The following is a 23,681-nucleotide window of genomic DNA, read 5'->3' on the forward strand; positions in this document are numbered from 1 at the left end:
TAATATGCAGCAAAACTTCTGACTTAATATTCCTGCGGCAGAGGCTGGCACACTGAAAATTCAGTATGGATTGTGGGATAACTGAAAACTGTGAATGCTGGAAATCAGAATCAAAAATGAAAGCAAAAACTTAGCAGGTCAGGCAGCATCTGTGGAAAGAAAGCAGAGTCAACCTTTCAGGTCCAGTGACCCTTCTTCAGAACTGGACCCGAAATGTTAACTCTGCTTTCTCTCCATAGATGCTGCCTGACCTGTTGGGTTTTTCCAGCATTTTCTTATTTTGTTTGTGATATAACTGGGCTGTTCTTGTTGGCCAGACTGCTTTCGGATCCCTGTGAACAGTTTTGGTCACCCTGCTAAGATAAGAATATTATTAAAATCGACAGGGTTCAGAAAAGATTTGCCAGGATGTTACTGGAACTGGAGGGTTTAAGTTAACAGAGAACATAGAACATAGAACATAGAACAGTACAGCACAGAACAGGCCCTTCAGCCCACGATGTTGTGCCGACCATTGACCCTCATGTATACACCCTCAAATTTCTGTGACCACATGCATGTCCAGCAGTCTCTTAAATGTCCCCAATCACGTTATAAGGAGTTATTGCGTAGGCTGGGGAGGGGGGTTTCACTGGACTGTAGGAGGTTGAGGGCTGATCTTATAGAGGTTTATAAAATCATGATTAGATTAGATTAGATTCCCTACAGTGTGGAAACAGGCCCTTCGGCCCAACCAGTCCACACTGACCCTCCGAACAGCAACCCACCCAGACCCATTCTCCCTAACTAATGCACCTAACACTATGACCAATTTACCTGGCTTGTGGGAGGAAACCAGAGCACCTGGAGGAAACTCACGCAGACACGGGAAGAATGTGCAAACTCCACACAGACAGTCGCCCGAGGCTGGAATTGAACCCGGGTCCCTGGCACTGTGAGGCTACAGTGCCGCTCCAAAGCAATCACCAACCCTGACAAGGCACTTCAAACATCACTGGCTTGCCCACCGCAGCACTATACTTGGTCAGTGTGGGGATTGAACACACGACCTTGGTGTTATTAGCACCACGCTCTAACCATCTGAGCTAACCAACTATGAGGGACACAGACAAGGTGAAGGTCTTTTTCCTGCGGTGGGGGAGTTCAAAACACGGAGGCATTTTTAAGGTTAGAGGGGAAGGATTTAAAAGGGATCTGAGGGACAGCTTTTTTATGCAGAGGGTGGCTTATATGTGGAAGGAATTGCCAAAGGATGTGGTCGGTACAGGTACAATTAGAACATTGAAAAGATATTTGGACAGGTATGTGAATGGGAAGGGTGTAGAGGGAAATGGACCAAACCCAGGAAAGTGGGACATGTTTAGTTTGGGAATCTTGGTTGGCATGAGTGAGTTGGACCAATGGGTTGGTTTCCATGCTGTATGACTCTATAACTCTATTGGAAGGATTGGTCAATATTCTTTCACATTTATATGAATGAGCGGTGATCTCTTTATAACATGTAACATTCTTAGGTGGTCTGATAGGGCCGATACTGAGAAACCTTTTCTCCTGGCTCAAAATTGTGAATAGGGGCTTTTGTTCTCAGGATAAGGGTTACGGTTATTCAGAAGTGCGATAAGGAGCGTTATCCTGATTCAAGAGATTGTGAATTTAAAAGTTGTCAATTGCAGAGGACTGGGAGCGCATAGTCATTGAGTATGTAAAAAGTCAGATTGGTAGAGTTATGGAGGTCATGAGAATAATGGAAAATGGGGTTATGAAGAAGGTAGAGTTAAAAGATCACTAATGATCACATTGAATGGTGAAACAGACTCAATATATCACATGGTCCACTCCAGCTCTGATTTCTTATGTTTTCCCAGATCTGCTGTAGGATACCAACCCATATTAAAATCACACAAATAACTAAATGCAACATTTATTTCGAAGAAATTTATCCTCATCCAATGTTGAAGGACTAATACATCTAAAGGAGATCACAAAGGCAGGGCTGCGGTCAGATTTGAAAATAAGGCCAGGGATTTGGATTTCAGGCAATTGAAAATGACAGGAAACAATGTAGGTGAACACAGATGAGGGCAATGTGATGGGGCAGGAGACTGCAGCAGTTTCCTACAAGGCAACAATAAAGGGTTGCTACAGTGAATTGAAAAGCATTAGCAGCCTTGGATTAGAGATAGCTGTCAAGTTATGGTCACTGGGCGTGAAATAGCGAACCGTTCCAGTTTCCAACCCTCACCCTGTCAGAACAACAGCCCCAATTCATTTTTCTGATAGAGAAACAATGTCAGATCCTATAACTTATTAAGCCCATTAAACGTCGACTAGAATTTCCTTTGTGATTGAAAGGCACTCAGATAAAAGCTCATAATATCTATTGCAGTGCTGATGTTCTGTTTCAATTAGTCATAGTCAAACTCGCCTCGGAACAATGCATTCTCCAACCCATTTCAATAATTACAGTGCTTGGTTTGTTTCTCTATTCTCCGAGATGATGGAAGCAGCAAAATTTAATATTTGAAAGGTTACAAAGGTTCAGAATTCATTCAATAACTTCTTTTAACGTAGACCATTTAAAGGTTCATTTCAAAGTTGCCAATTGTACTCTGTTATAATGTGTTAATGACAATCTAGTTTAGATGATTGGTTCAAGTTCTTAAAGGCAAAATCATCTCATGGTTATTCCCAACAGATAAAATCTTGGCCTCTCCACCTGTCTTACTCTTTTGAACCTTAATTTTATTCTTTCATGAGATATGAGCATTGCTGGAAAGGTCAGTGAAATAACTTCATGAAGACTTGTATTCGGTCACCAAGTCACCCTTTACTTACAGGTGCATAGCACATGACACTGACCCAAGTGGTTCAGAGCCAGCTTCTAGAGCGATCAGACACTCCGGACACTCCTGTTTCTATCTGTCAGCCTGGACCAGGTTAACAGCCCTAATCAGAAACTCATATTCTATCAGATCCACCAGGCTGACCTTGCTGCAATCACTGCCGTCAACATATAGGATCATAAAACTTTAAAGTAGATGTTGGCCAATCAGCTCATTGAATCAGTTTTGCCACTCAATGAGATCATGGCTGATCTGATGATCCTCAACTTCATTTTCCTGCCTTTTCCCCCAAACCCTTGGTTCCTTAATAGATTCATGTGTAGCTTATCCTTAATTTATCTTAAACTGGATGTCATGTTTGGCCATTTTAGGTTGAAAGATAAGAGCTAATGCATTGCTGTGGGTCCAGAGTTCAATACAGGTCAGGCCAGACAAGGATGATAGACTCTAATTGAGTTGAGTTCATAAACAACAACATTGAGACCGTATTTCATTCATTAAATTCAAATTCCAGCAGCTGCTGTGTTTGGGATTTGAACCCACAATATCAATGCCTTACATTTGCCATTTGCTTCTCTCTGAAAGAGTTATGGAGCATTCACAGTAGGGAGAGCTAATCTGTGGCATTAAATGTTCAGGCATCTTCAGTGTTTCAAGGTGTGACTCTCTCAGCTCTCTTTATTTAAACATCAGGTAAGTGGGCTTGAGATTCAGAAAATTAACAGATAGCCAACTGATCCAGTTCATCATAATGATACTAGAATCTGGCAACTTGCAGAAATCTCCATTGAACAGTGAGGCTTGAACGTATCTCTCATATTAATGAACTCCTATTGACAGCATCAAGTTGTCACTACTTGCAATTGGGAAATCAGTAATTAGACTATCTATCATCAGATCCAGCTTCCTTTACAGAACAACCTGTATCTATGACTGAATCTTTAATTTATGTAAATTTTCTAAGTTATTGAAACAGTGAAGGTGGTAAGATGATTATTGATCATGGCATGATAAGTATCAGTGAATTTACATGAATATACTTTGGTCCAATGTCAGCATCCTGTATCAATGTTGTATGGTGTGCGTCAGTGATAAGACCGAAGGAATTCCATGCCTCAGTAGATAACAGTGATTGGGAACTGAATGGATCAGTTATTCCCAGCAAAGAAGTAATTCCAACCTTTAGTCCTTTGCTCACTTCCAATGGATTTTGGAATTAATGAAGTCTTGAAGTGACATTTGTAATAGTTTGACAACTTCCGCTGTTTGGATGTCCTGATTGATATTCATACCCACAATGATCAGACAAGATTTGAATTCCTTTGTTGACCGGTTTTATTCAGCCATCGGCAAGGGGGATAAAATGCTTCTGAAGATAGTGTACTATTCCACTGGATTATGATTATGTTATTTCCAGCACTCTAAGATTGGTACTGTTATCCAGTTATACGATCAAACACACTCACATGTACATGCACACACACACGCAAACGCACACACACCATGAAACTATCCTATGCATAATTATTAATGATGGGTTTTGACTCGTGGCATTGAGTATGCGAGCCTAATCCAATAGAAATTGTGCCTTTATTCTCTCACCAATATGAAAAATGTCCTACCTCTAATCTTCTGTTCATATTTATACTTCCCTATTCAGATTATCTGAGTTAACTTGAGCAGGGTAATTGCTGTAAATAATTATATGTACACTCAGTTGTAATGAGGTAACTGGTAAAAAATAATTGTACAAGCATAAGTGTTCAGGCAATTGGGCAAACATGCATGAAATAAGTATGATGAAAGCAATCACAAAATGATCAAAAAATATTGAATGTGGACAGTTGCATAACTGGCTGAGCATATACAGGAGAGGATATTCTTGCTGTGCAAACACCGCTGTTCCTCATTTTTTTTACATAATGTTAATTTTATGTAGAAACCTCTGGGTGTGTGAGTTGATAATAGAGCCTCTGGAGCCTTGGTGAAAGAAAAAGCCAAAATCTAATGTCCTAAACTGATGAGATGTAAAAACAGAGGAACAAAGAGAGAACTGATGGAGAAGATAATGATAGAGTTAAATGAACACACAATGGGAAATAAAGAGAGGGAAAGAAGGATTGGATTAAGAGAGACAAAAGCAGTAAAGTACAAAAGATCAGTACAGCACGGGAACAGGCCTTTCGGCTCTCCAAACCTGTGCCAATCATCATACCCTAACTAACTAAAAAACAAACCTTCTGTCCTTATTCAGTCCATATCCCTCTATTCCCTCCCTATTCATGTATCCATCTAGATGCTTCTTAAATGTCACTACCGTGCCTGCTACCAAGAGTATTACGGTGGCAGAAAGGACATTGATGTGGACTCGTCTACTGAAGTATTATGAGCTGGGGTTAGAAACAGGAAAGGAGAGGCCACCCTGTTGGGAATTTTTTATAGGCCTCCAAATAGTTCCAGAGATGTAGAGGAAAGGTTTGTAAAGATAATTCTGGATAGGAGCGAAAATAACAGTGTAGTTGTTATGGGGGACTTTAATTTTGCAAATATTGACTGGAAATGCTATAGTTCGAGTACTTTTGATAAAGATTGCATCTGATAAGGTTTCCTCAGATGGCGATGTTTAGCGCGAGGGGACATAGCTTTAAATTGAGGGATGATAGATATAGGCTATTGCAGAAAACACAGAGGCATGGGAATAAGAGTGATTTAGCGGTTTGGATCAGAAATTGGATGGCTGAAAGAAGACAGAGGGTGGTGATGGATGGGAAATGGTCATCCTGGAGTTCAGTTACTAATGGTGTACCACAATAATTCGTTTTGGGGTCATTGCTGTTTGTCATTTTTATAATGATCTGGAAGAGGGCGTAGAAGGATGGGTTAGTAAATTTGTGGATGACACTAAAGTTGGTAGAGTTGCGCAGAAGGATATTGCAGGTTACAGAGGGACATAGATAAGCTGCAGAGCTGGGATGTGAGGTGGCAAATGGAGTTTAATGTGGAAAAGTGTGAGGTGATTCACTTTGGAAGGAGTAATAGGAATACAGAGTAATGGGCTAATGGTAAGATTCTTGGTAGTGTGGATGAGCAGAGAGATCTCAGTGTCCAGGTACACAGATCCTTGAAAGTTGCCACCCAGATTGACAGGGTTGTTAAGAAGACATAAGGTGTGTTAGCGTTTATTGGTAGAGGGATTGAGTTTCAGAGACATGAGGTCATGTTGCAGCTGTACAAAACTCTAGTGCGGCTACACTTAGAGTATTGTGTACAGTTCTGGTCACCGCATTATAAGAAGGTTGTGGGAGTTTTGGAAAGGGTGCAGAGGAGATTTACCAGGATGTTGCCTGGTATGGAGGAAAGGTCTTATGAGGAAAGGTTAATGGACTTGAGACTGTTTTCATTAGAGAGAGGAAGGCTAAGAGGTGACTTAATAGAGACATACAGGATGATCAGAGGATTAGATAGTTTGAACAATGAGAGCCTTTTTCCTCAGATGGTGATGTTTAGCACGAGGGGACATAGCTTTAAACTGAGGGATGATAGATGTAGGACAGATGTCAGAGATAGGTTCTTTACTCAGAGAGTATTAAGGGTGTGGAATGCCCTGCCTGCAACAGTAGTAGACTTGCCAACTTCAAGGGCGTTTAAATGATCATTGGATAAATATATGGATGATAATGGAATACTGTACATTAGATGGGCTTCAGATTGGTTTCACAGGGGTGCAACATCAAGGGCTGAAGGGCCTGTACTGAGCTGTAATGTACTATGTGCTATGTTCTACATTAGATGGGTCAGTTTTTGTCCAATGTGTGCAGGAGAGTTTCCTGACACAATATGTAGACAGGTCAACAAGAGGCGAGGCCACATTGGATTTGGTACTGGGTAATGAACCTGGCCAGGCGTTAGATTTCGAGATAGGTGAGCACTTTGGTGATAATGACCACAATATGGTTATATTTACTTTAATGATTGAAAGGGATAGGTATAAATCGCAGAGCAAGAGTTACAGCTGGGGGAAAGGCAATTATGATGTGCCAACTTTAAGGGCATTTAAATGGTTATTGAGTAAACCTATGGATGTTAATGCAATAGTGTAGTTTGGATGGGCTTTAATTTGGTTTCACAGGTCGGCGCAACATCGAGGGCCAAAGGGCCTGTACTGTGCTGTAAGTTCTATGTTCTTTACTCTATGTTCTACCTCATCTGGCAGTGTGTTCCAGGTTCTGACCACTCTCTGCGTGAAAAACATCCCTCATACATCTCCCTTAAAGTTTCCCCCTCTCACCTTCAACCTGTAATTGAAATTTCAACCCTGGGTAATTGCCTCTGATTATCCACCCCATCTATGCCTCTTATTATTTTTGTAGACCTCTATCAGGTCGCCTCTCAGCCGCTGTCTTTCCAGTGAAAACAATCCTAGTCTTTTTAATCTTTCCTCACGGCCAATGCCCTCAAGACCAGGCAACATCCTGGGGAACCTTCTCTGTGCTCTCTTCAAAGCTTCCACTTCCTTCTGGTAGTGTGGTGACCAAATATGCACGCAATACTCCAAATGCTGCCTAACGAGGATTTTATATCACTGCAACATGGTTTGCCAACTCTTGTACTCCATGGAGTACGAGATTTGGCAAACCATATTGCAGACAACAAAAAGGAACAGCAAATTTAAGTAGAACCACTGTTTGGAATATCAGAAATGCTGCAGCTAATTTGTGCTCAGCAAGCTCCCACTGGTAATCTGTATTTGATCAGATAATCTGCTTTTGTGAAGTTGATTGAGGTTAGACGTTGGCCAGGCTGCTGCAGATTGCAGTGCCTCCATGCATTCATGCTTAGAGTCTTAGAGGGCTACAGCACAGAAAAAGGCCTTTCATTGAAAAAGTGCCATGGCATTTTTATAGCCACCTGAGATGACAGTTAGAGCCTTGATGTATTGCAATGTACTGGAATGCTTTCCTAGATTGGAATCTGCCACTGTACCCATCTTGGCTTACGTGTAACTCAAATCCAACACTGGGAGGTCAATTCTTATATTCTGTAGGAGAAAAGTCAGGAACAGGAGGAGGTCTTTCATCCATTGAGTGTTTGTTGACATACAATTCATATTGAAAACACATTATTGTGGATGCTGGAGATTGGAAATAAAAACAGAAATGGCTAGAGAATCTCAACATGTCTGGCAACATCTGTCGAGACAGAAACAGTTTTGAGTCCAGTATGACTCTTCAGAAGAAGAGTATTATGGGACTCAAAATGCTAACTCTGTTTCTCTCTTCACGGATGCTGCCCGTTCCATTAGGTCTTGATTGATCTGTGTTATGCATGCAACTTATCTTAAAATCAGCTTACCTTGAAATAATCCATGTTCTGATATGTATACAGTGTTGTTAATCTGCTTGTCAGTTAGTCGACTGTGAATCTGCAAGCTATATAAACCCATAACTAAGTTCATTTACAATGATATTTGTTTCATAAATTGCAATGTGCTTTGCTGTGTTTTTTAAACTGACTCACATGATTAATCAATCCTTGGTGTGTGATTGATGATTGGACCCTTCCAACTAACAGGACAACTTGAACCTCAACTCGATGTACTTGTTTTTACTCACATCCTTTCATATCTTTGCTATTAAAAACCCATGACTCTCAGCTTTATAAATACAAATTAGCCCAGAACACTGAGTGCCTTCCAATAAAGATTGGCCACAGCTGAAATGAAGATCAGAAGAATACTTACTCAAACAAAACTGACACTGAGAACAACAATGTGTATTTATGTAGAATCATAAACAAGCATGAATTTTATTTAATCACTTGTAGGACATGGGTTCCACTGGCGAGCCAGCATTTATTGTCCATCCCTAGTTGTCTTTGAGAAGGTGGTAGTGAACTGAGTTCTTCAACCACTACAATCCATGTACTGCAGGTAGACCCACAATTTTGTTACAAATGGAATTGCAGGATTTTGACCCAGTGACACTAAAGATATGGTGATATATTTCCAAGTCAGGATGGTGTGTGACTTGGATGGGAACTTGGTATTCCCATATATCTGCTGCCCTTGTCCTTCTTGATGGAAGGGGGTGAGTGTTTGGAAGATGCTGTTGAAGGACTTTTGGTGAATTTCTGCAGTGTCTCTTGCAGATGGTAGATCTTCATAGATGTAGTGCCGATAAAGCAGGCTGCTTGGTCCTGGATGGTGTCAAACTTCTTGAGTGTTCTTGAGTGTTCTTGGAGTTGCATCCATCCAGACAAGTGGGTGAACCCCGTATATACAGAATCGTTTTCCACGGTTTTACTTACCCACGGTTCACCATGGACGGAACATATAAAAGGGAATGTTGCAGAACCAGGGACGAGGAGGCTGCCAGGAAGGTACATTTCCCAATGAAATCAATGGGTTTGCTCCCATCCGCGGTTTTGGGCTTCTGTGGTGGGTCCTGGAACATATCCCCCACGGGTACAGGGGGACTACTGTATTCCATCACACTTCTGACTTGTACCTTGTCGATGGTGGGCAGGCTTTGGACAGTCAGGAGGTGAGTTACTTGGTGCAGGCTTCCTCACCTCTGCTTTCCAGCTGCAGTATCTATATGGCATGTGCAGTCCATTTTCTGAGATACTTTGTTGGGTTATTACAAGTCAAAATTGCCATTGAGCTACAACAGGAGATGCTAGGACCAAACATTTGGTCAAAGCAGGCATTTTTAAGCAGTGTTTTAATGGAGAAAAAAAATAGAAGAGAGATGGAGATGTTTAGGAAGAGAATCTCTGAGCTTTGGGCTCTGCAAGCTGTTGGTACAGTCACAAAAGGTGAAGCAATGAAAATCAACAATGCTTAAGAATTGGATGAATGCATATATTAGTTATATATCATGTTAACAGTCAAAGATGATGGTGAAATGCTTCCTGTTAAACTTTGATAAATATTACTGTTGTGAAGAGACTGGTGAGACAGTCAGACTTGTGGGGGTACACCTCTAATCAGGCAGTGTTTACAGAGTGTGGGAACAGAGTTCACTCATCTTCTGAGAGCAGAGCCAACAGGAACTGTGGGAGACACATCTGCCTGAGGGTCCTCAGCACCTGGGTTGGGTGTGAACAAAAATCCAAGACTCTCATCATGGGAAACCAGGAAGTACGTTGATTGAGGAGAAGCTGCTGCAATAGAGTGAATTTAAATAGTTTTAAACATATAATAATTTGTCCTGACCCTTCGGCCCATCAACTCCACACCAACCCTCTGAAGATTAACCCACCCAGACCCATTTCCCTCTGACTAATGCATCTAACACTACGGGCAATTTAGCATGGCCAATTCACCTGACCTGCACATCTTTGGACTGTGGGAGGAAACCAGAGCACCCAGAGGAAACACAAGGAGAATGTATAAGCTCCACACAGACAGTCACCCGAAGCTGGAATCGAGCCCACGCCCCAGGCGCTGTGAGGCAGCAGTGCTAACCACTGAACCACCATGCCGACCCAATTGCAAATGGATTTTTGGATTATGGGATGGCAAGTTAACTGGGCCAACTGGAATATACATCCTCAGACATGTGAGAGTTCATGCACATTACCATGTGTCCAAGACAGACATTGGTTTCAGAAGCTTTGAATTCTGGGTTTTGGGTCTTGAACAATGTCTGAGGTCCTGACTGTGCATCCACGAGGCCAAGGGCTACATGGATAGCATTGTAGAGAGAGATGGCCACAGCACAGGTCCAAAGCATGTAGGCAGGAATGAGTTACTGTCAGGCAGGAAGGTGCTGCAGGAGTCCCCAAGTGTAGCCTGCTTGCTAATTGATATTCCAGTTTGGAATCGGGAAGGGTGGTGTTCATCAGGGAAGTAGAGTCGGAGCCAGGTCTATGGCACCACAGACATTTGTGCTGTTACCTAGAAAATACCAAACAGGTTCTTTAAGCTCTGATCAAATGATTACAAGACACATATACAGTTCAATATATAGATAATGTATTAGCTTAATCTACTTAACATATACATTACAACCTCGATTATCCAAATGAGATGGGTGGGGAGTATTTTGTTCGGATAACAGAGTTTGGATTATGGATTGTTCGGATAATGGATAGCGTTTTTACGGGACTTTGAGATCTTCTTCGGATAATCTGAAATTTGGATAATTGTTGTTTAGATAATTGAGGCAGCTCTGTATACAACTTAAAGAGTGAATCTATTAGCTTAAACTGCTTTAAGCATACACAAACTAACGGGTCTTGGTGCTATGTTTTAATGCCAGGAACTGTGGATGGCTGGCCCTTGGTACTCTATCTCAGATTCCACAGCTCTGCTCTCTCAAACCCCAGTTTGATGATGAAGGATCATTCTCCAGTCTGTTGAATCCAGTCCAATGAGTGGGGTAAAGTCCCTGATATTAATATTAGATTCCCTACAGTATTGAAACAGGCCCTTCGGCCCAACAAGTCCAAACCGACCCTCCGAGGTGTAACCCACCCAGACCCATTTCCCTCTGACTAATAAACCTAGCACTGTGGGCAATTTAGCGTGGCCAATTCACCTGGCCTGCACATCTTTGGACCATGGGAGGGAACCAGAGCACCTGGAGGAAACCCGCACAGACACAGGGAGAATGTGCAAACTCCACACAGACAGTCACCCGAGGCTGGAATTGAACTTGGGATCCTGGTGCTGTGAGGCAGCAGTGCTAACCACTGAGCCACCAGGCCACTTGCTGGTTATGTGCTGTATCACCATTTTGTCATACTTTCAGTACTTTTGTGGAGAAACCAAGTTGAAACCATTTCCAGGTGGCTCCATGTTAACTGTATAAAAGAATGATTCCAACAGACAATTGAGGTTATGCAGTTACCTGCCAGTCGAAACCAATTTTTTTTTTTAACGCCAGGCCAATTCTCATGTATTTTTCCACTTTGGTACAATTGGTCATTGTCATGCCCAATCAACACTTAACCATTAACTCTTAATGGTCTGGTTTGAGATATCATTTTCATGCCCACCAGTAAAGCATTTCAGCTCTGTGGAGAGGGGTGGGATAGGGGGAAGGGCTGAGATGGCTCAGTGGTTAGCTCTGCTGCGTCACAGCACCAAGGGTCCCAGGTTTGAGTCCAGCCTTGGGCGACTGTCTGTGTGGAGTCTGCGCATTCTCCCCGTGTCTGCGTGGGTTTCCTCCGGGTGCTCCGGTTTCCTCACGCAACCCAAAGATGTGCAGGTCAGGTGAATTGGCCATGCTAAATTGCCCATAGTATTAGTTGCATTAGTAAGAGGGAAATGGGTCTCGGTGGGTTCCACTTTGGAGGGTCGGTGTGGACTTGTTGGGCCGAAGGGCCTGTTTCCACTCTGTAGGGAATCTAAAAAAAAGGGGAATCCCACAGACAGGGGATCAGGGTAGTGTTTCTGTAGAATTACACATGCCACCAGGATGGTATGTTGCCTCCCTGGTACCAATATCAAGGGTACCATTGCGTAGCAGCAGGACATTTTTCTAGGGGAGAGAGATCAAACAGGAGTGGTGGCCCACACTGGTACCATAAGTAGGAAGATGTTTGAGATCTTGAAAGCAGAATCCAGAGAATAAGAAAGGAATTTTTTTAAAAAGGGAGCTCAATAGACTAATCTCAGGATTACTCCCAGCACCAAGTGCTAGTGAGTGTAAAAACAAGAGGATTGATCAATTCTAACATGGCATAGGAGGGAAGGTGTTGGATATCTGAGGATTTGGGGACCAGCTCTGTACATGTCTGATGGATTGCATCTTAGCAGATATTCTTGCCGGGATATTTACTAGTTTTAGGGTGGGTTTAAACTAGCCTGTCATGAAGAAGAGAACTCAGAGGGTTGGAAGGAACTAAAATTGGTAACAGGCAGCAGTAAAGCTGCTCGGGAGATGAGATGACAGAGAAATAAAGCTGAGCATTGAATATGCTTTGAATGTGTAACAATGTCAAAAAAAAGTTAAAATCACATAATACCACGTTATAGACCAACAAGTTTATTTGGAAGTAGCTACCTGATGAAGGAGGAGCGTTCCGAAAGCTAGTACTTCCAAATAAACCTGTTGGACTATAACCTGGTGGTGTGTGATTTTTCAGTGACAGCCATACCACATGAACAAATTGTAAAAAAACGGCCGACAAGAAGGAAAAGGGAATGCAGGTGTTCTGAAAATAAGAGCTAGGATCAGTAAGACAGGATTGCACATCGGCAGAAGAACATGTGGAATTTGTTTGGTGGAACTTAGAAACAACAAGTGGCAGCAGAAATTAGTTGGAGTTATTTGGAGCTCATCGAATAGTAATATGGCATAGTATGGCATAATAGTAATGAGGCATGGCATTAGTCAGGAGAAGTGCATCATAGGCAACCCAGTTACCATGGCTGACTTCAGTAGGTAAATGTATAAACCAATTGAGCCCTAAAGATGTGGCAGTTTGAATTTCTGGAGTACATTAGGGATGATTTTTTAGAGCAGTAAGTTTAGGAGCTAGAGGACAGGCTGTTTTAGATCTAATATTACATAATGGAAAAAGGTTAATTAATAGTCTTGTTGCAAAAGAACCTTGAAGAAAATTCTTCATGGTGACTTCAATCAGTGCAGTTGTAATGTTGGTATCCCTTTGCATTGTAAACAGCATCTGGCCAACTGAGGCAACTGACCCCTGATAAGGTTAAGAGATAATGGCTGACAAAGATGCCAGAAATAGTAATAGTATAGTTAGGCCACATTTGGAATATTGTGTGCAATTCTGGTCACCACACAGCAGAAAGACGTGGTTGGTTTGGAGAGGGTGCAGAGAAGGTTTACCAGGATGTTGCCTGGTCTGATGGATTTTAGTTATGAGAAGAGATTGGATAAATTCAAATTTTCTTATGTGGAAAGATGGAGGCTAAGAGGCAACCTGATAGAGGCCTACAAAATTATGGGGTCATGATGGCTCAGTGGTTACCGCAGCTGCCTCACAGCACCAGGGACCTAGATTCAATTCAAGCCTCGGGCGACTGTCTGTGTGGAGTAAATAAAGGGTAGAGGAATGGGTCTGCGTGGGTTAGTCTCCAGAGCTTTGGTGTAGATTTGTTGGGCCTAAGGGCCTGTTTCCATATTGTAGGGAATCTAATTAAAAAAAAGAGGGCACAGGTTCAAGTTGAGAGGGAGAAAGTTTAGGGGAGAAGTGTGGGAAATATTTTCACCCAGAGGGTAATGGGCACCTGGAATGCATTGCTACTGGAGATGGTAGAAGCAGGCACATTACAAATATTTAAGGTGTATCTTGATGGGCACATGAATGGGAGGTGAACAGAGGGATAGATACCACGGACAGACAATAAGAGGTAGGTCTCAATAAGAACTAGGAATCAGCGCAGACTTAGTGGGCCGAAGGGCATGTTCCTGTGCTGTACTGTATTGTGTTGTGTTGAACTTTGTGAGTGGACAAGAAAACAGCTGTTGAATGTAATGTGAAAGAATGTGCAGTTATCCAAATTGGTAGGAGGAATAGATGTGCAGAATATCTTTTAAATGTTAAAAGGTTGGAAAGTTATGATGTTCAAAGGGTCCTAAACGTCCTTGTTGATAAATCATTGAAGGCTAACATGCAGCTGCTGCAGGTTATTAGGAAGGCTAATGGAATGTTGGCCTTTTTTGAGAGAGAATTTGAGTACAGGAGCAGTGAAATCTTATTTCAATTTGTATGGGCGTTTGGTTAGACTGTATCTGGAGTACAGTGTGAATTTTTGGTCTCCTTTTCTCAGGAAAAGTATAATTGCCACTGAGGGAGTGTAACAGAATTTCATCAGACTTGTTCCCAGGATAATAGGACTGACCAATGAAGAGACATTGGGTAAATTGACCCTACATTCTCTGGAGTTTTGAAGAATGAGAGGTGATCACATTGAAATCTACAGAATACCTGAAGGAATAGACAGGATCGATGCACAAAACAATGTTACCCCTGGCTGTGGTGTCTGTAACCAGGGGGTGCAACTTAAAAGTAAGAGGGATTCCATTTAGGATTGAGATGAAGAGAATTTGTTTTTTATGCAGAGTGGTGTGGAAGCTCAGCCTTACAGTATGTTTAAGGTAGCTATTCATAGTTTTTTCATTATCATGTTATAAAAGGTTATGTAATTTAGGAGTAATATCACTGCAGGGAAAATGTTGGTATGGGCAAAGTCATGAGTAAAGATTGAGGAGTTAGGGCTTATTCTCTTTCTCTGTCAGTGAGAAAAAAAGTGCATTCATATTATTGCTCCAGATATGGTCAGACCATCACAAATTACTTTACACAATGTTTATTTTTGTTGCTTAACATTATCCACAGGACAATATCAAATTTTAATCGGCAGTTGTGATTTTGACAAAGAAGTCATGTCACAGTACACAGCTCTTGCTGCTTCTGTTATACAGTCAGATGGCATCAATAAGCATTACCTCCCTCGTGTGTATGGTAGAATAGAGACCATTGTCTCTCCCTTTGCTGACCAGAATGTTTGAATGCTTTCCACTACATGTATTTCTCAGAGTGCAGGGATGAAATAAATCAGGCACAGTCAGTCTCCAGTTTACAGGGTATACAGCGTAAAATGTTACTTTTAGATTTACATTTGCTGCCAGAAATGCACAATTATAGCTCCAGTTGGAAGGTTTTCCTGCGTTACTATTCCAATAAATATCAGGACAGATTGTCATTAAGACGGACAGCTTTATTTCAGGGGTCAACTTGTTATTTGCCTCTTCAGCCCCTTTGTATCAATGTTCATTTCAACAGCTTTTGCTGGTAATTTGCTGCACAATTTTTGTTCAATGTCTTTACTTTCTCCTGACATCCTATTTCTATACTTGTATCACTTTGCACTTGTATTTATCAACCTTTGTCTAACCCCACAATTCTAAGTGTTCATATGTCTCTCAGATTATCTCCACATTTTCTGTTCAGGGGCCTTACAGAATGCATTAGTAGGAAAGATATTAAGATTGGATTTTGTCCATTCTGCTTTGATAGACAATCTGCTGAAGGTATGGTATATGATTGGGAGAATCCTCAGAAATAAGTAGCTCCGTTGTTCTTTAAAATAACAACCAGTATTGTTATAGGTGTCAGGAATTTAAGTCATGAGTAAATATTATGGAATTAGTGGTTATTCTCTTTCAAATAGGGAAGTGAGAAAAAAACATTGCATTCATGTTATTGCCTCCAGGTATTGTCAGACCATCACAAATTACTTCGTGCAATGTTGTCCACTGAGGGAAATGAATCTGCAATTATGCCCCACCAGCTCCACAGCACTGAGATGAAAGACGAGTTCATCATAATTATTGGTTGGGGAGGGAATGCTGGCCCAGTTGATATTTAACAAGCAGTCAATTCCATCCTGCGGCTGGTATAGATGATGGAAGTGTAATTCTTCATCTACTTCAAACTGTGAAAGATTCTGCCTTCGAGAAATAGCTGCGATCAATGTTGGGTGCTGTCTTCCTTCAATATTGTGTAACATTAAACGCAGAATGCCAAAGGTGGACCCATTTTAAGTTCAGCCTTTCAGTGCACATTCTGTATACTTACTGAAAACAGCCAAGAAACTTTATATATGTATGTAGAGTGTCTTCTGGTGCTGATTGTCAGACTGCACTTACACTTTTTAATTGCAAGTGGGTGGATGGTGCACTTCAAAGTATGTTCTTTGAACATCTTGAGCTCAGTTTTCTAAATGGTCTCACCACCACCTTCTCCAGGGCAACTGGGGTTGGGCAATAAATGCTGGCCAGACAGAATCACTCACATCCCACAAATGAATTTAAAAAAGAGAAAGAAGGAACATAAAGAAAAATAAACTTGTAATTATATTGTGCTTTTCATGACCGGGGGCCATGGTATGCTGTGTATGTACTTTACATTTATGGGAATTCATCATCCAAATCTCCATGTGCTGTGTGTATTCTGCTTGCCCATTGACTACTGTGGGATTGCAATCTGCACTTATGGAAATCAGTTGTGGCTTTGCTGCAAAGTCCCTTCATAACTTAAAACCTGAAAACGCTGGAGAAACTCAGCAGGTCTGGCAGCATTTGTGGAGAGAGAGAGAGAGAGAAAGAGAATTAATGTTTCAAGTCCGCTATAAGTTTTCTTTATAATTTTATAACGTGTTTTAATGTTTTACATGAATGAACCCATTAAATAATTCCTTTTGAGTGATTATTTGACTATTCTTATTAATGCTATTAAGTCAATGAAGCACTTTCAATTGGTAGTCAATGTTTTTAGATAGAACACGCGACATTAATTTCACAGAATAACAAAATCTCGGAATTATTGTGATGTGCCAGACTTCTGCTTTTTCCCCATATCCCTGCACACTTTTTCTGTCTAAATAATCATCTGATGTCCTCCTAAATTACTCAATTGAACCTTCCTCCACCACTTTTCCAAATAGTGCATTCCATATCCCAATGACTTGCTGTGTGAAAGAATATTTTCTCACATCACTTTTGCTTCATCTGTACATCATTTTAAATCTGTACCCACTCATTCTTGTTTCTTTTACAACTGGAAACATCTTCATCCTATCTACTCTGTCCAGTGTGCTCGCAACTTTAAAAACTGAAGTCAGATCTCCTCTCAGCTTTCTACCCTCCAAGGGGAAGAGTCCCAATTTCTTCAATCTAATCTCAAAGCTGATGTTTCTCATTACCTGGATCAATTCCTAGTTAGTCCCTTCTGTACTCTCTCCAACACACTTGCATCTTCCCTTGAATGTGAAGCCCACAACTGAGGCCAGTACAGTGGCTCAGTGGTTCGCACTGCTGCCTCACAGCACCAGGGTCCCAGGTTCTATTCCAGCCTGTGTGGAGTTTGCACTTTCTCCCCGTGTCTGCGTGGGTTTCCTCTGGGTGCTCCGATTTCCTTCCACAGTCCAAAGATGTGCAGGTCAGGTGAATTGGCCATGCTAAATTGCCCATAGCTATAGGTGCATTAGTCAGAGGGTAGCAGGTCTGGGTGGGTTACTCTTCGGAGGGTCGGTGTGGACTTGTTGGGCCGAAGGGCCTGTTTCCACACTGTGGTGAATCAAAACTATACACACAATACTCCAGCTGAGGTCTAACAAGAATCTTGTACAAGTTCAACGTCACTTCCTTGCTCTTGTACTCACTGACTCTATTGATAAAGCTGAGAACACTGTCTATTTTATTTACTTAACCTTTCAATTGTCCTGCCACCTTCAATAATCAGAGCACATATACACCCAGGTCCCTGTGTTCCTGCACCACCTTTAGAATTGTATGTCCAATTTTACATTATATTTTAATGTTCTTCCAATCAAAGTACAGGTACATCTTCACACTTACTATAGAGCAAGCTCACACAAACAGTAATGTTACAGTTACATGTTTCTTTTATGTTGTTATAGAACCCTTACAGTGTGGAAGCAGGCCATTCGGCCCATGACGTTTACTTCAACCTTCCGAAGACCATCCCACCCAGTCCCACACCCGGCCCTATCCCTGTAACCCTGCATTTCCCATGGCTAATCCACCTAGCCTGTACATCCTTGGACACTATGGGAAATCTACCCAAACTGCACATCTTTAGACAGTGGGAGGAAACCAGAGCACCCAGAGGAAACCCACGCAGAGAGAATGTGCAAAACTCCAGACAGACAGTCGCCCAAGGGTAGAATTGAACCTGGTTCCCTGGCGCTGTGAGGCAGCAGTGCTAACCACTGAGTCACCATAATGCCCATTAGAAGGTATAAAGGACATACAGTTGAACTCCCTTCTCTTCTTTGAAATACTATGATTCAACCTTGTTATGCCCACTTGATTGAGCAGATAGGGCCTTGGCTTGATGTCTCACTGTAGATGCTCCCTATAACTGAGCAGCACTCCTTTACTACCTGACCAGACTCTTAGTTAAATCCGTGCTCAAGAGTTTGCAAATGGGACTTCACTTAAATTAGAATGCCTATAGTGTGGAAACAGGTCCTTAGGCCCAACAAGTCCACACTGACCCTCCAAAGAGTAACCCACCCAGACCCATTCCCCAACTCTATATTTACTCCTGACTAATGCACCTAACATACACATCCCTGAACACTCTGGGCAATTTAGCCTGGCCAAATCACCTGAACTGCATATCTTTGGATTGTCATGATTTGGAGGTGCTGGTGTTTGACTGGGGTGTACAAAGTTAAAAATCACACAACACCAGGTTATGGTCCAACAGGTTTATTTGGAAGCACTAGCTTTCGGAGCGCTGCTCCTTCATCAGGTGGTTGTGGAGAATAAGATTGTAACTCACGGAATTTATAGCAAAAGCTTACAGTGTGATGTAACTGACATTATATTCTGAAAAAGACCTGGATTGTTTGTTAAGTCTCTCATCTTTTAGAATGAACATGTTGGTTTCAGTTCTTTCATATGTAGATCGCAGAACTTTTTATAAAAGTTGCATTCTCAAGTGAACTTTAACAATTGGTGTCATGACAGTTATATCACGCTGAGAACTTCTGCTAGAAATTCTGTGTCTTACAATCTTATTCTCCACAACCACCTGATGAAAGAGCAGTGCTCTGAAAACTGGTGCTTCCAAATAAACCTATTGGACTCTAACATGGTGTTGTGCGATTTTTATCTTTGGATTGTAGGAGGAAACCCATGCAGACACGGGGTAGAATGTGCAAACTCTACACAGACAGTTGCCTGAGGCTGGAATCGAACCCTGGTCCCTAGTGCTGTGAGGCAGCAGTGCTAACCATTGAAACACCATGCCACCCCACTTGAACAATGCCCTTGTGACTCAAAGGCGAAAGTGTACAGAGTGACATGGTGTTCATGAATCAAACATCCTGACTGCAGACAAGTCCATTTCCCAGAAAATTTCCCTCACTGCTAATCATTATTTATATAAATACATCTTTCCAGTTATCTCTCATACGTTTACCCTTCATAATACTGAACCCATGTCCTGTAATCCTGGTCTTTTGGTGCTTTTCAAATAAAGAGTTTATATTTGAGCTCCATTATTTAGTGAATGTCATTCCTTGAAGCCAAGCCTTATCCTTTGCTGAGTTTGAGGTGATTAGTCTCCACTCAGTCTGTAGAGGGTATATTCCTCATTACTGTGTTGTTTGAAATCTCCACAAATGCAGAAGGATGTTCCACTGAGGCAGAAATGGCAGAAATAGCAGAGGTGGTTTGGGTCAAATATTAAGTGACACCAGGTTATAATCCAACAGGTTTATTCAAAATTGCAAGCTTTCAGAACTCAGCTCCTTCCTCAGGCATGGTGTGATAGGGAGGTATAAGACACAGTTTGTATAAGCCAAAAAAATGGCTTTAAAACTAGCTGCTCTTGTTGAATCCTTTAATTAATTAGGAGGTAGACTGCTAATTAAAATGCAAAATCCAGATTTGTTTCAAATCTTTGTCCCTAGCCAATTAAAGATTTTATCAATGTACCAGAGGTGATGTCTCAAGTTAGATAATGCACTTTAGGTGTGAGGTCCTGCTTTGAATCTGTCTGTGACACAGACTGTGGTAGTTTGAAAGCTGCCATTCAACAGATGTTCTTTATTCCAGGAACTTGTCTCTGACTTCCCGTGATTCCTATTTCTTGATCCAAAGGATGTTTTGCCAGGACATCATGCTCAGCTTTACATTGGCGCGGAGGTGGAGGGTACGGTCGATAGATCAAGTCACCATGGAATGTGTAAATAAGGTTTTGTGTGGATGGTTTCAACTAGCGTGTGGGTTTCTCTGAGTTAGTGAATGTGTGGGAGACCAATGTTTGCGAGGACCGGGGGATTGGAGAGTGGACTTGTGTGGAGGGTCCCAGTTATGATGCTCATTGTTCCATTCAACTGGGCACTCACATGGCTGATCTCATCTTGGCCTCAACTCTACAAGTAACTGATGAGAACGGTAACCAGCTTACTGTGTGGTGAATGCTTATAATATATAATCATTGCTTAGGTTGCAAGTTGAGGAAAAATAAATTTTAATCTTTACTCCTTTGAAGATCTGGCTTGTTTTTGAAGAAAACTATTTTTGAGCCTTGATCTAAAAACAGCCTTTCCATAAACCGTTTGATTTTAGCTGAATGACTAGCCAGTCCCCTGGGATATTAGCTACTGAGGTGTTTGCTGACTTGAAATTTACAACACAGAGAAAGAGAGGCTCAGAGGTGGTTCACTCAGACTGAAAATGATTCAGGCAAAGCAAAGGGATCCATAACAGCAGATGTTAGCAGACCAAGCAGACACAGCTTGGAAACTAAAGTCCTGAATTGCTTAGAAGAAAACTTCAGAAGCAGAAGGCTGTGGTAGTGTCATAGAGGAAAGACCCTGTAAAAAGCTTTCGAAGACAGAAATTTAAGGAGCTCACGTTTGGTAACTCCAGCTGAGTTTGGAGCTTGTTTAAGAATCTCAGGAAGATATTTTAAGTAAAGGAAATTGTAATGAGTGAACGCACAGAGCTTTTCTGAAAATGAAACTGATTACAGCTCTAAACATGAAACATGGACACAGTAACATTTTACTCAGGTTTGGGCATCTGCAAACCTGTTGTTGGGGTCTGAAAGTGGTGAATCTTGCCTTTTGATATTTATGAACATAAGAGTTACAAGCAAAGGCCTTTCAAGCTTCATCAACATTTAATAAGGTCAGTGTTAATTTTGTTTGTGTTCCAAACTACTCATTCCCATCCTTTCCTGATGACCATTATCCCCTTGTCTAACAAGAATCTATCTCCTGCCATCTTAAAGATATTCAATGACTTTGCCTCAACCGCCTTCTGAGGCAGTGCGTTCCAAAGGCTCACAATCCTCTGGAAGACTGAATTTCCCTCCATTCCCATCCACAAAGTGGCAATCTCTAAGTTTATAACAGTGTCCCCTAGTTCTGGACACATGCACAAGTATAAACATCCTTTCTGCATGCATCATGTAAAATTATTCAGGATCCCCCTCATAAAGTTGAATCAAATTACCTTACTTTTCGAAATTCCAGAGGAATGCCCAACCTTTCTGGAAGACAAAATGCTCTTTCTCTCTGGGTATCAATATAGTAAACCTCCTCTGAATTACTTCCAATGTATTTACATTCTTCCTCAGCAATAAAGAGACCAAAACAGCACACAGTATTCAAGATGTGATTTCACCAATGCTGTATATAACAGGGTTAGTTCTGGTTCTTATAGATAAAGGGATGAAAAGGTATAGGGAGAAATCAGGAACAGGTACTGAGTTGGATGATTGGCCAATGATCATATTGAATGGTGGAGCAAGCTAGAAGGGCCAAACGGCCTACTCCTGCTCCTGTCTTTTTAAGTTTCTATGAAGCATAACATTTTCACTTTTATGTTAAGGTTCTTACATAATATAGGACAATATTTCAAAATGGTAGGTAAAGCTATAGTGATTTTGTCACTGAACTAGTAATTCAGAGACCCAGGCAATGTTTTTTCAATAAATCACATTGCTTCATGCAAATATTGCCTCCATTGGCCTGCTTCAGTGTTACAACAAATTCTACTGAAAACTGGAGGAACGCTGTCTCAATCTTCACTGAGGCACTTTGCAAATTCTCACTTTCCACATTGGGTTCAACAATTTCAGAAGTTGGCCTCTGTCTTCCATTTTGATTACAATCCACCAATCCCTGGCTGTGATTTGTTTGTATCTTGTTGGCTTTACTATTAGCAGAGTAGATTCATTTTCTCCTTTTCCCACCTATCATTCACACCTATTTTATATCTCAATATCTCATTTATTATCCTTTACTTCTTTTATCTGTAGTATTGGCCTTCCTCACTATCTGTTCCACTTGTAATAGATGCAAGAGGAGTAATTTGAACTGTGGTGTGTAAGACAATAGCAGCACTGTGACTGTAGTTACCAGTGATTTTCCTGCTTGTTGATACCTCTGTGTGAATGGCTAGGTTTTGAATAGGTTAAAATCAGAACCCAGCTTTATCAAATTGATGTATTGTGCCAGAAGCCTTACTCTGACTATAGTTCATGTCTTAATATGCTACAGACAACTGGGGAATAGATCTTGTGTTATAATGTCTCTGACATTTTATGGATAAATGGAAAATCCTCAGAAGTCACTAAAAGCCCCAACATATTCACACAGCTCCTAGTCTCAAGTAGAAAACAATAGATTTACAGTTTCACCAGAAGCGGTAGCTCTTATTACATAGCATTAATGCTGACACCTGCAATTCTTTGACTCAACACTACAAGTGATTTATAATTGCCTGTCACCTTTACTTTAGCCACCTGCACGCACCTATACACAAACACATACCCATGCATACACACACACACCTGCGCATACACACACACAACACACCCGCATATATACACACACATACCCATGCATACACACACACACCCATGCATATACACACAACACACATCCACGCATACACACACACAGCCGCGCATACAGACAGACACACACACCTTCGTATACACACACACACCCGCGCATGCGCACACACACCTGCGCATACTCACAGACAGCCATGCATACACACACACCCATGCATATACACACACCTGAGCATTCACACACACGCGCGCATACACACACACACACACCTGTGCATACACACCCGCGCATACAGACACACACACACCTGCATATATACTGACCCAGCCCCCCTCACGCACTGTTTTACACAGACACACTGACCCATCCCTCGCACACTGTTACACACACACTTACACAGACACTCTGACCCAGCCCTCACGCACTGTTTTACTCACACACTTACATAGATACACTGACCCAGCCCCCCTCACGCACTGTTTTACACACACACACTTACACAGACA

At 41.6% G+C, this 23,681-nt stretch overlaps 1 non-coding gene across 1 annotated transcript; it reads right to left on the reverse strand.

The window, feature by feature from the left end:
- Positions 1-1,021: 1,021 nt before the first annotated feature.
- trnai-aau lies at positions 1,022-1,095 on the reverse strand. The gene has a single exon. It is a non-coding gene; the product is annotated as a tRNA-Ile (tRNA).
- Between the last annotated feature and the right edge of the window lie 22,586 nt (positions 1,096-23,681).

The sequence above is a fragment of the Chiloscyllium plagiosum genome, chromosome 6 (assembly GCF_004010195.1).
Source record: "Chiloscyllium plagiosum isolate BGI_BamShark_2017 chromosome 6, ASM401019v2, whole genome shotgun sequence".
Lineage (NCBI taxonomy): Eukaryota > Metazoa > Chordata > Chondrichthyes > Orectolobiformes > Hemiscylliidae > Chiloscyllium > Chiloscyllium plagiosum.